An 8,274-nucleotide genomic window follows, 5' to 3' on the forward strand; every position below is an offset into this window, starting at 1 on the left:
ACTGCCTTCCCGGGCCATAGCAAAGAGCTGGCCTGGAAGAGGGGCAACCGGGATAGAATCCGGCGCCCCAACCGGGACTAGAATCTGGTGTGCTGGCGCCACAAGGTGGAGGATTAGCCTGTTGAGCCATGGCACCGGCCAAGACTAAAATATATTTTAAACAGTTATCATTTTAATGGTAACATCCCACACACAACCACTATGAGAAAATGCCATGTTTTCCTTGCTGAACCAAAGATTAAAAATGGTAAACACTGAGCAAGGTATTGCCAAAGCATGCATATTCTGAAGAGTTAAATACCAACATCACTGCTTCCTCTGCCCTGACAGTCATGTTTAACCTTATTCATTTGCCCCAATATCATAATGTTCATACTGTACAATCTTCCTATCATAACTTTAAGTTCTACTTTTCATTAACTATTACCTAATACTAGATCATAGTTTCTTATGGCAAAAATAAAAATGTTTTCATTTACAAAAAAGAAACAGAAATGCTAATTATCCTTATGTGAACACTGTATGTTGTATACATGGATTGAAATATTATACTGCTACCCATAAAAATGTAAATTTTTTCTGTACATATAGTAATCATAAACAGTGTCAAGTGTTCTTGCATAATTTGTTCTGCTCAATAATTATTTCAGTTTTAGCTATTAAGTAATTGATAATGCCAATAAAGATAGCTCATATCAACAAAAGCTTTTTGGTGTCATCAATATTTTTTTTTGACAGGCAGAGTGGACAGTGAGAGAGAGAGACAGAGAGAAAGGTCTTCCTTTGCCGTTGGTTCACCCTCCAATGGCCGCCGCGGTTGGCGTGCTGCGGCCAGCGCACCGCACTGATCCGAAGGCAGGAGCCAGGTGCTTATCCTGGTCTCCCATGGGGTGCAGGGCCCAAGTACTCGGGCCATCCTCCACTGCACTCCCTGGCCACAGCAGAGAGCTGGCCTGGAAGAGGGGCATCCGGGACAGGACCGGTGCCCCAACCGGGACTAGAATCCGGTGTGCCGGCGCCGCAAGGCGGAGGATTAGCCTAGTGAGCCGCGGCGCCGGCGGTGTCATCAATATTTTTAAGAGCACTGTTGCACTAATCACTACAGAAATCAAAGTACAGCTGATTTCAAGACATTCCATAGGGCAGTTGTAATCAAAACTGCCTGGTACTGGCACAAAAACGGATGTGTAGACCAATGGCACAGAACATAAACTCAAGAAATCAATCCATACATCTACAACCAACTTATTTTGACAAAGGAGCTAAAATACATCCCTGGATTGAGGACAGTTTCTTTAACAAATGGTGCAGGGAAACTGGATCATCATGTGCAGAAGTATTAAGCAAGACCTCTACCTAACACCTTTCACCAATATCCACTCACAATGGATCAAAGACCTAGATCTATGACCCGATACCATCAAATTATTAAAGAACATTGAAGAAACTCTGCAAGACACTTGCATAGGCAAAGACTTCTTGGAAAAGACCCCACAAGCACAGGTAATCAAAGCCAAAATCAATAAGTGGGATTACATCACGCTGAGAAGCTTCTGCACTGAAAAACACTCAGCAAAGTGAAGAGGCAACCCACAGAAAGGGAGAAAATATTTGCAAACTACACAACTGATAAAGGGTTAACATCCAGAATCTAACAAGAGCTCAAGAAGCTCTACAAAAATAAAACAAGCAATCCAGTTAAGAAATGGGCAAAGGGGGCCGGTGCCATGGCTCGCTTGGTTAATCCTCCACCTGTGGCGCTGGCATCCCATATGGTCACCAGGCATCCCATATGGGCACCGGGTTCTAGTCCCAGTTGTTCCTCTTCCAGTACAGCTGTGGCCCGGGAAGGCAGTGGAGGATGGCCTACGTTCTTGGGCACCTGCACCCACATGGGAGACCAAGGAGAAGAACCTGGCTCCTGGCTTTGGATTGGCACAGAGCCGGCTATACTGGCCATTTGGGGAGTAAACCAATGGAAGGAAGACTCTCTCTCTCTCTCTCTCTCTCTCTCTCTCTCTCTCTCTCTGTCTATAACTCTGTCAAATAAATTAAAAATTAATACTAATAAATAAAAATAATAAATAAAAGAAATGGGCAAAGGACTTTAACAGGCATTTTTCAAGAGTGGAAAATCAAATGGCCAACAGACACTTGAGAAAATGCTCAGGAACAATAGCCAGCAGGGAAATGCAAATCAAAATCACAATGAGGTTTCACTTCACTCCAGTTAGAATAGCTCTCATACAGAAATCAACAAACAGTAATGCTGAAGAGGATGTGGGGGAAAGGGTACCCTAATCCACTGTGGTGGGAATATAAACTGGTACAGCAATTGTGGAGGACAGTATGGAGACACTGCAGAAGTCTGAACATAAACCTACCATATGACCCAGCCAAACCACTCCTGGGAATTTATCAAGGGGAAGTGAAATCAGCATATGAAAGATTTATCTGTACTCCCATGTTCATTGCAGCACAATTCACAATAGCTAAGATATGTAATCAACCCAGATGCCCATCAACTGTTGACTGGATAAAGAAATTACGGTATATATACACTATGGAGTACTACTCAGCCATAAAAAACGAAATCCTATCTTTTGCAACAACATGGACATAACTGGAAACCATTATACTTAGGGAAATAAGCCAGTCCCTGAAAGACAGATATCATGTTTTCTCTGATCCAAGATAACTAATAGGTACCTGAAATGTAATGTTATAAGAGTGAAATAGACACCTTGAGATTCAATGATTATTTACAGCCCTTGCCTCTTCTGTTGAGGAACAGTTTGTTTTTCTCTTCATATTATTTGTTGAACTCTTTTATTTAGAGTAGGGTTAACTATACAATCATTAAGTAAACTGAAATAGGTCTTTGTAAAAATTAAGAGTAGGAATGCAAGAGAGAGGGGGAGGAAGGGTTGGAGCATGGCGGGGTGGGGGAAGTGTCACTATATTCCTAAATCTCTGTGTGTAGATATATAATATATTATTTATTTAATATATGTATTGAGTATATATATTAAATAAATAATCAAAGCACAGTTGTAAGAATGGGGGAAATCTGAGACACAACTGAATCAAGGGAGCAGACATCACTACAGTTCCTGGAGACACCAAATTATTAATGCAACTTCATTAATAAATCTAATAAGAAATATCTAGTACATTAGATAAAAAAGATTCCTTAAACTATATATCTCACCCAGATGGACACATATGAAACAAAGAATCTAATAGCATAAACATCTTAAGCCTGATGTTGGGGCCAGTGCTGTGACACAGCAGATAAAGCCACTGCTTGCCCCACCGGCATCCCTGTGGGCATCATTTCGAGTTCCGGCTCTTCCAGTCTAAACCTTCCTGTGGCCAAGGAAGCTTTTGCAGCTCCTGGTCCCTCAGGAGTTCCCTGAGCTCATTAGATCTGTTCTTCTCCTTTGACCTTTGAGACTAGTGGATCCCTTTCTCTGTGTTTACAAAGAGGTGTTTCTATTTTTGTTTATTTTTAAAATATTCCTTTAGACAGAGGAAGAAACATGCTACAAACACACACACACACACACACATAAACACAAAGGAAAGGGAAGCCGAAGCTGAGAATTTCCGTAGGACCCATTCCTAACATTGTATATGGTGTGAGAAGTGCATGGTGTTAACTAAGCCCTGAGTCCTGACTGTGCTTCAGTGTGTGTGTGTGTGTGTGCACGCATGTGTGTGTGTGTGTGTCTTTAGAGGTGAGAGCAGGGAGAAGAGGAAGGCACCTGGACTCAATACATTCCACGTGTGACTCGTAATAGAGGCCAGAACTCAAGGCAATATGCAGACATGAGGAGGGAATCCCGTCTCCATATGAGAAGTTACTGGAGCCAATCAAGTCATCACAAGCTACAGACACAACAGCTGGGCTGAGGGGCTCCCGTATTGTCAGGCTTGGGCATCAGCAGGGCCACCTCATTTTTCACCATTCTCTGACTTCATCTCTCATCCTTCTCCTTTTTTCTCAATCCCCTCACCACACAGAAACAAGCAGCTGCTGGAGGGCCTTCTCATGGGCCATTCCTCCTGCCATGTGAACTTTTTCAGGGAGCCTCCTGGCTCCGACCCAGTCTTCTGTCACATCTCCTCCTTGTAAAAACTGCACCCTTCGTGCATTCTCTCTTTTTATGCTGTCTTCATTATGCCACTTCTCATCTTCCATAGCACATGATTTTTTGTGTGTGTTTCTGTTCTTTCTCTGTTTTTTTTTTACTGTAAGGACATTTGTTTCCTGCACTGTTCACTCATTTTCCAGGCAGCAATGGAACAATGTCCATATTCAATTTATATGCCTCAAAGCATGAAGTCATTTCTCATCAAAATGTCAGTATAAATTGCTTGTAGCTCTTACTGCATTTAATATTATTTTCCCTTTGTCACTTTTCTAAGTTCAAAAACTTATTATCATCTTTGAGTCAGGTGTACTTAAAAATTCCCTTATATTCCATATGAAAAGATGACCTTTTGAGCAGAAGTTGAAATGGACAGGAATTCCTGATCAGATAAGGTACTGGGATTCACTTAACGGCACTGGATCCCTGCACAAAATATATAATAACTTCTTGACTAAAGGACATAAATGATACCACTTATGGGTGAATAACACATGCTTATGTCATATTCTTCTCTGTTTTGTAGTCATAACCAACTCATGGAACCTGGCAATGAAACACAACTTTCAAAGTTTCTTCTTCTGGAATTCTCAGAGGACCCAGCACTGCAGCCCCTCATATTTGGGCTCTTCCTCTCCATGTACCTGGTCACTGTGGCTGGGAACCTGCTCATTGTCCTGGCCATCCTCTCAGACCCCCACCTCCACATGCCTACGTACTTCTTCCTCTCCAACCTGTCCTTGGTGGAAGTCTGCTTCACCTCCACCACCATCCCCAAGATGCTGGTGAACATCCAGATGCAGAGCAAAGCCATCAGCTATGCAGGTTGCATCACCCAGGTGTACTTTTTACTGCTGTTTTCAGGGTTGGACATATTTTTGCTGATGGTGATGGCCTATGACCAGTTTGTGGCCATCTGTCATCCTCTGCCTACACGGTCATCATGAGCCCCCAGCTCTGTGCCCTGCTGCTTCTGGTGTGCTGGATCATCAGTGTCCTGAATTCCTTGTCACACTGCTTCCTGGCATGCAGCCTCCGGACGTTCCCCACTTTTTCTGTAAACTGAACCAGGTGGTCCACAGTGCCTGCTCTGACACCTTTCTGAATAACATGGTCATCTATTTAACCACTATGCTGCTGGCTGCTGGTCCTCTGGCTGGGATCCTTTACTCCTACTCTAAGATTGTCTCCTCCATCCGTGCCATCTCCTCAGCTCAAGGGAAGTATAAAGCATTCTCCACCTGTGCCTCTCACCTCTTCATTGTCTCCTTATTTTATTGCACACTCCTGGGTGTGTACCTTAGTTCTGCTGTTACTCAAAACCTACACTCAACTGCAACAGCCTCACTGATGTACACCGTGAACACCCCCATGCTGAACCCCTTCATCTATAGTCTGAAGAATAATGATATTAGGAGAGCCTTGAAGACATTCTTTATCAGAGAAACCAGAAATTGGTCAGTTGATTGTGGAGATAGAATCTTGGGATCCAGAAATTGAGACTTACAGATCATATAAGATACAAGTGTAACTTGTTTCTTCTGTTTATATCCTATAATTTCCATTCTGTTGAGATCAATGTCTCTGCAACATTTAACTAACTTATTAGGTTGTCTGTTCTTTCTGATATCTATTTCTTTTTCTTTGTCATTCTTCTCTGCATTCCAAGTTTATTCCATCCTTAGATCTGTGTGCTTCAAAATTTCCACTCAAGATAGAACACATGAATTTCATGGGACTAATTTCTTCTCAGATAAGCTGTGTCACACTGAGTTATTTTTCTGTCATTTAACTAAAGGAACAGTCATGAGTTTGATTACTCTATGTACAAAACTACACTGGACAATTAAGACTACATAATATTTTAGGCTATGAACATCTGAATACATAGTTTTAATGTGTGAATCCATCATAATATTCTATATTACAACCTTAAACTTCCCTTCCTAATGATGTAGTCTTTAACACGATGTGAATGTCATAGCTGGTCACTTGGTTTGTTCTCATTAGAATACTGTTCTTGTATTCAAATTGGAATTCACAGTGCTTCCCAGTCACTGGCAAAAATTAATTTTCCAATTAACCAATGTCTCCTAATTAGCTGGACAGCAAATTCATTGCAGTTCCTTTTTAATACAGTTATTTGAAAGAAACATGAGTAGTAGAGAAATTAAGAATGATGTCTTCAAATATCAAAACCAATGACCAAAATTAGAAGTAGCAAATTAGCATCATCTGTTACCAATCTTTTCTCTTCTGTTGTATCCTCCAGCTTTTGTTGCATATGAAGCCATCCTAAAGTGCAATTGTTTGATACAATGCTACCATCATCAAACTGAAGCACAGGATGGGAGCTGCTCAGGGCTCTAATGATTTCCTCAAGAGTCTACATTCAGCTGCGATGTCTACCTGGCCTTTCTAAGTCTCATTTTTGACATTGTGGGCAAATCCAATGTTCTTCTGTCTGTACCTGATTCATGGTCAGTTTAATCTGTTTCTCCATCCTGTTCAACCTCCCAGTTTACAGAAATAATAAATTTATTAATATGCACTACATTAAGTTCATTGCTGCTGTATCCACACATGTGACACTTTACTTTCTCCTCAGTTTGAAGAAGTAAGTTCACCCTTGCTAAGTGTGGTTAGCTCTCTCTGCATTACACCCTACCTTGCATCATACTTCATATTTTTACTTTTAATTTATTATAAAAGAATTACATACAATAAATGGCACATTTTAAAATGTTCAATTTTCTGTATTAAAAGAGCCCTACAAAAGTTCATAGTACACACTGCACAATTCTATTATACATTTCCAGACCTGTGCCTCAACAAGATTTAAGTTCTTCATTATGTAGTTCTTAAAAATTAATCTCCCTGAAAGCCAAGACACTGTTGCAAAAAAAATCCTATATAAAGAATCTGTGAGTAAGATCCCAGTGGGAAGAAGGGGCCATCATAGTAGGATGTACTTTTCTCTGAAGGGAAGAGAGAACTTCCACATTGCTTATGGCCTCATCTAAATGTTGACAGAGTTTGTGGTTACAAAAGGCTTCCATAGCCTTGGCAGCTCATAGCAAGAGCCTCAGGTGATCAACAATGTCATAAATAAGAGTGTTAATTGTTAAATTAACAAGAGAAGTCACTGCGCACTTACTCCCCATGTAGGATCTCTTTCCTTAATAAGTTGTACTATGAGAATTAACTGCGAAACTTGTTCTTAAACAGTACTTTTTACACTGTGTGTGTGTGTGGGTGCAAACTGTTGAAATCTTTAGTTAGTATAGAGTTGGTCTTCTGTATAAACAGTTGATTAAAAATATATCTTGGCCGGCGCCGTGGCTTAACCTCCACCTTGTGGTGCCAGCACACCGGGTTCTAGTCCCGGTTGGGGCACTGGATTCTATCCTGGTTGCCCCTCTTCCAGGCCAGCTCTCTGCTATGGCCTGGGAAGGCAGTGGAGGATGGCCCAAGTCCTTGGGCCCTGCCACCCTCATGGGAGACCAGGAGAAGCACCTGGCTCCTGGCTTCGGATCAGCACGATGCACCAGCCGCAGCGGCCATTGGAGGGTGAGCCAACGGCAAAAAGGAAGACCTTTCTCTCTGTCTCTCTCTCTCACTATCCACTCTGCCTGTCAGAAAAAATATATCTTAATGTAGATTGGGATGGGAGAGGGAGTAGGAGATAGGACAGCAGTTGGGGTGGGGGGAAGAACCATTATATTTCTAAAGTTGGACACATGAAATTTGCATTCATTAAATAAAAGCTTTAAAAAATTAAGCTTCCTGGGAGACTTGAACACAGTAGCAGTGGATGACTTCAACACCCCACCATCATGAATGGATAGATCATACAGACAGGAAATCAAAAGACACATCAGAATTGAACCACACTATAGAGCAAATGGATCTAACAGATATTTACAAAACATGTCACCCAGCAGCTACAAAGTACATATTCTCCTCATCAGAACATGAAACATTTTTCAGGGGAGATCACTTTTTAGGCTACAAACCAAGTCTCAGTAATTTTTTAAAAACTGAAATCATACCATGCATCTTTGCAGATCACAAAGGAATAAAACTAGAGATCAACAAGAAGAAAAATCAAACACTTACA

General features: G+C 41.4%; 1 pseudogene; it reads left to right on the forward strand.

Moving 5' to 3' along the window:
* The first annotated feature begins 4,693 nt into the window (after positions 1 to 4,693).
* LOC133749294 (olfactory receptor 7A17-like) lies at positions 4,694 to 5,654 on the forward strand (annotated as a pseudogene).
* The last annotated feature ends 2,620 nt before the right edge of the window (positions 5,655 to 8,274 follow it).

The sequence above is a fragment of the Lepus europaeus genome, chromosome 20 (assembly GCF_033115175.1).
Source record: "Lepus europaeus isolate LE1 chromosome 20, mLepTim1.pri, whole genome shotgun sequence".
In the NCBI taxonomy this organism is placed as follows: Eukaryota; Metazoa; Chordata; class Mammalia; order Lagomorpha; family Leporidae; genus Lepus; species Lepus europaeus.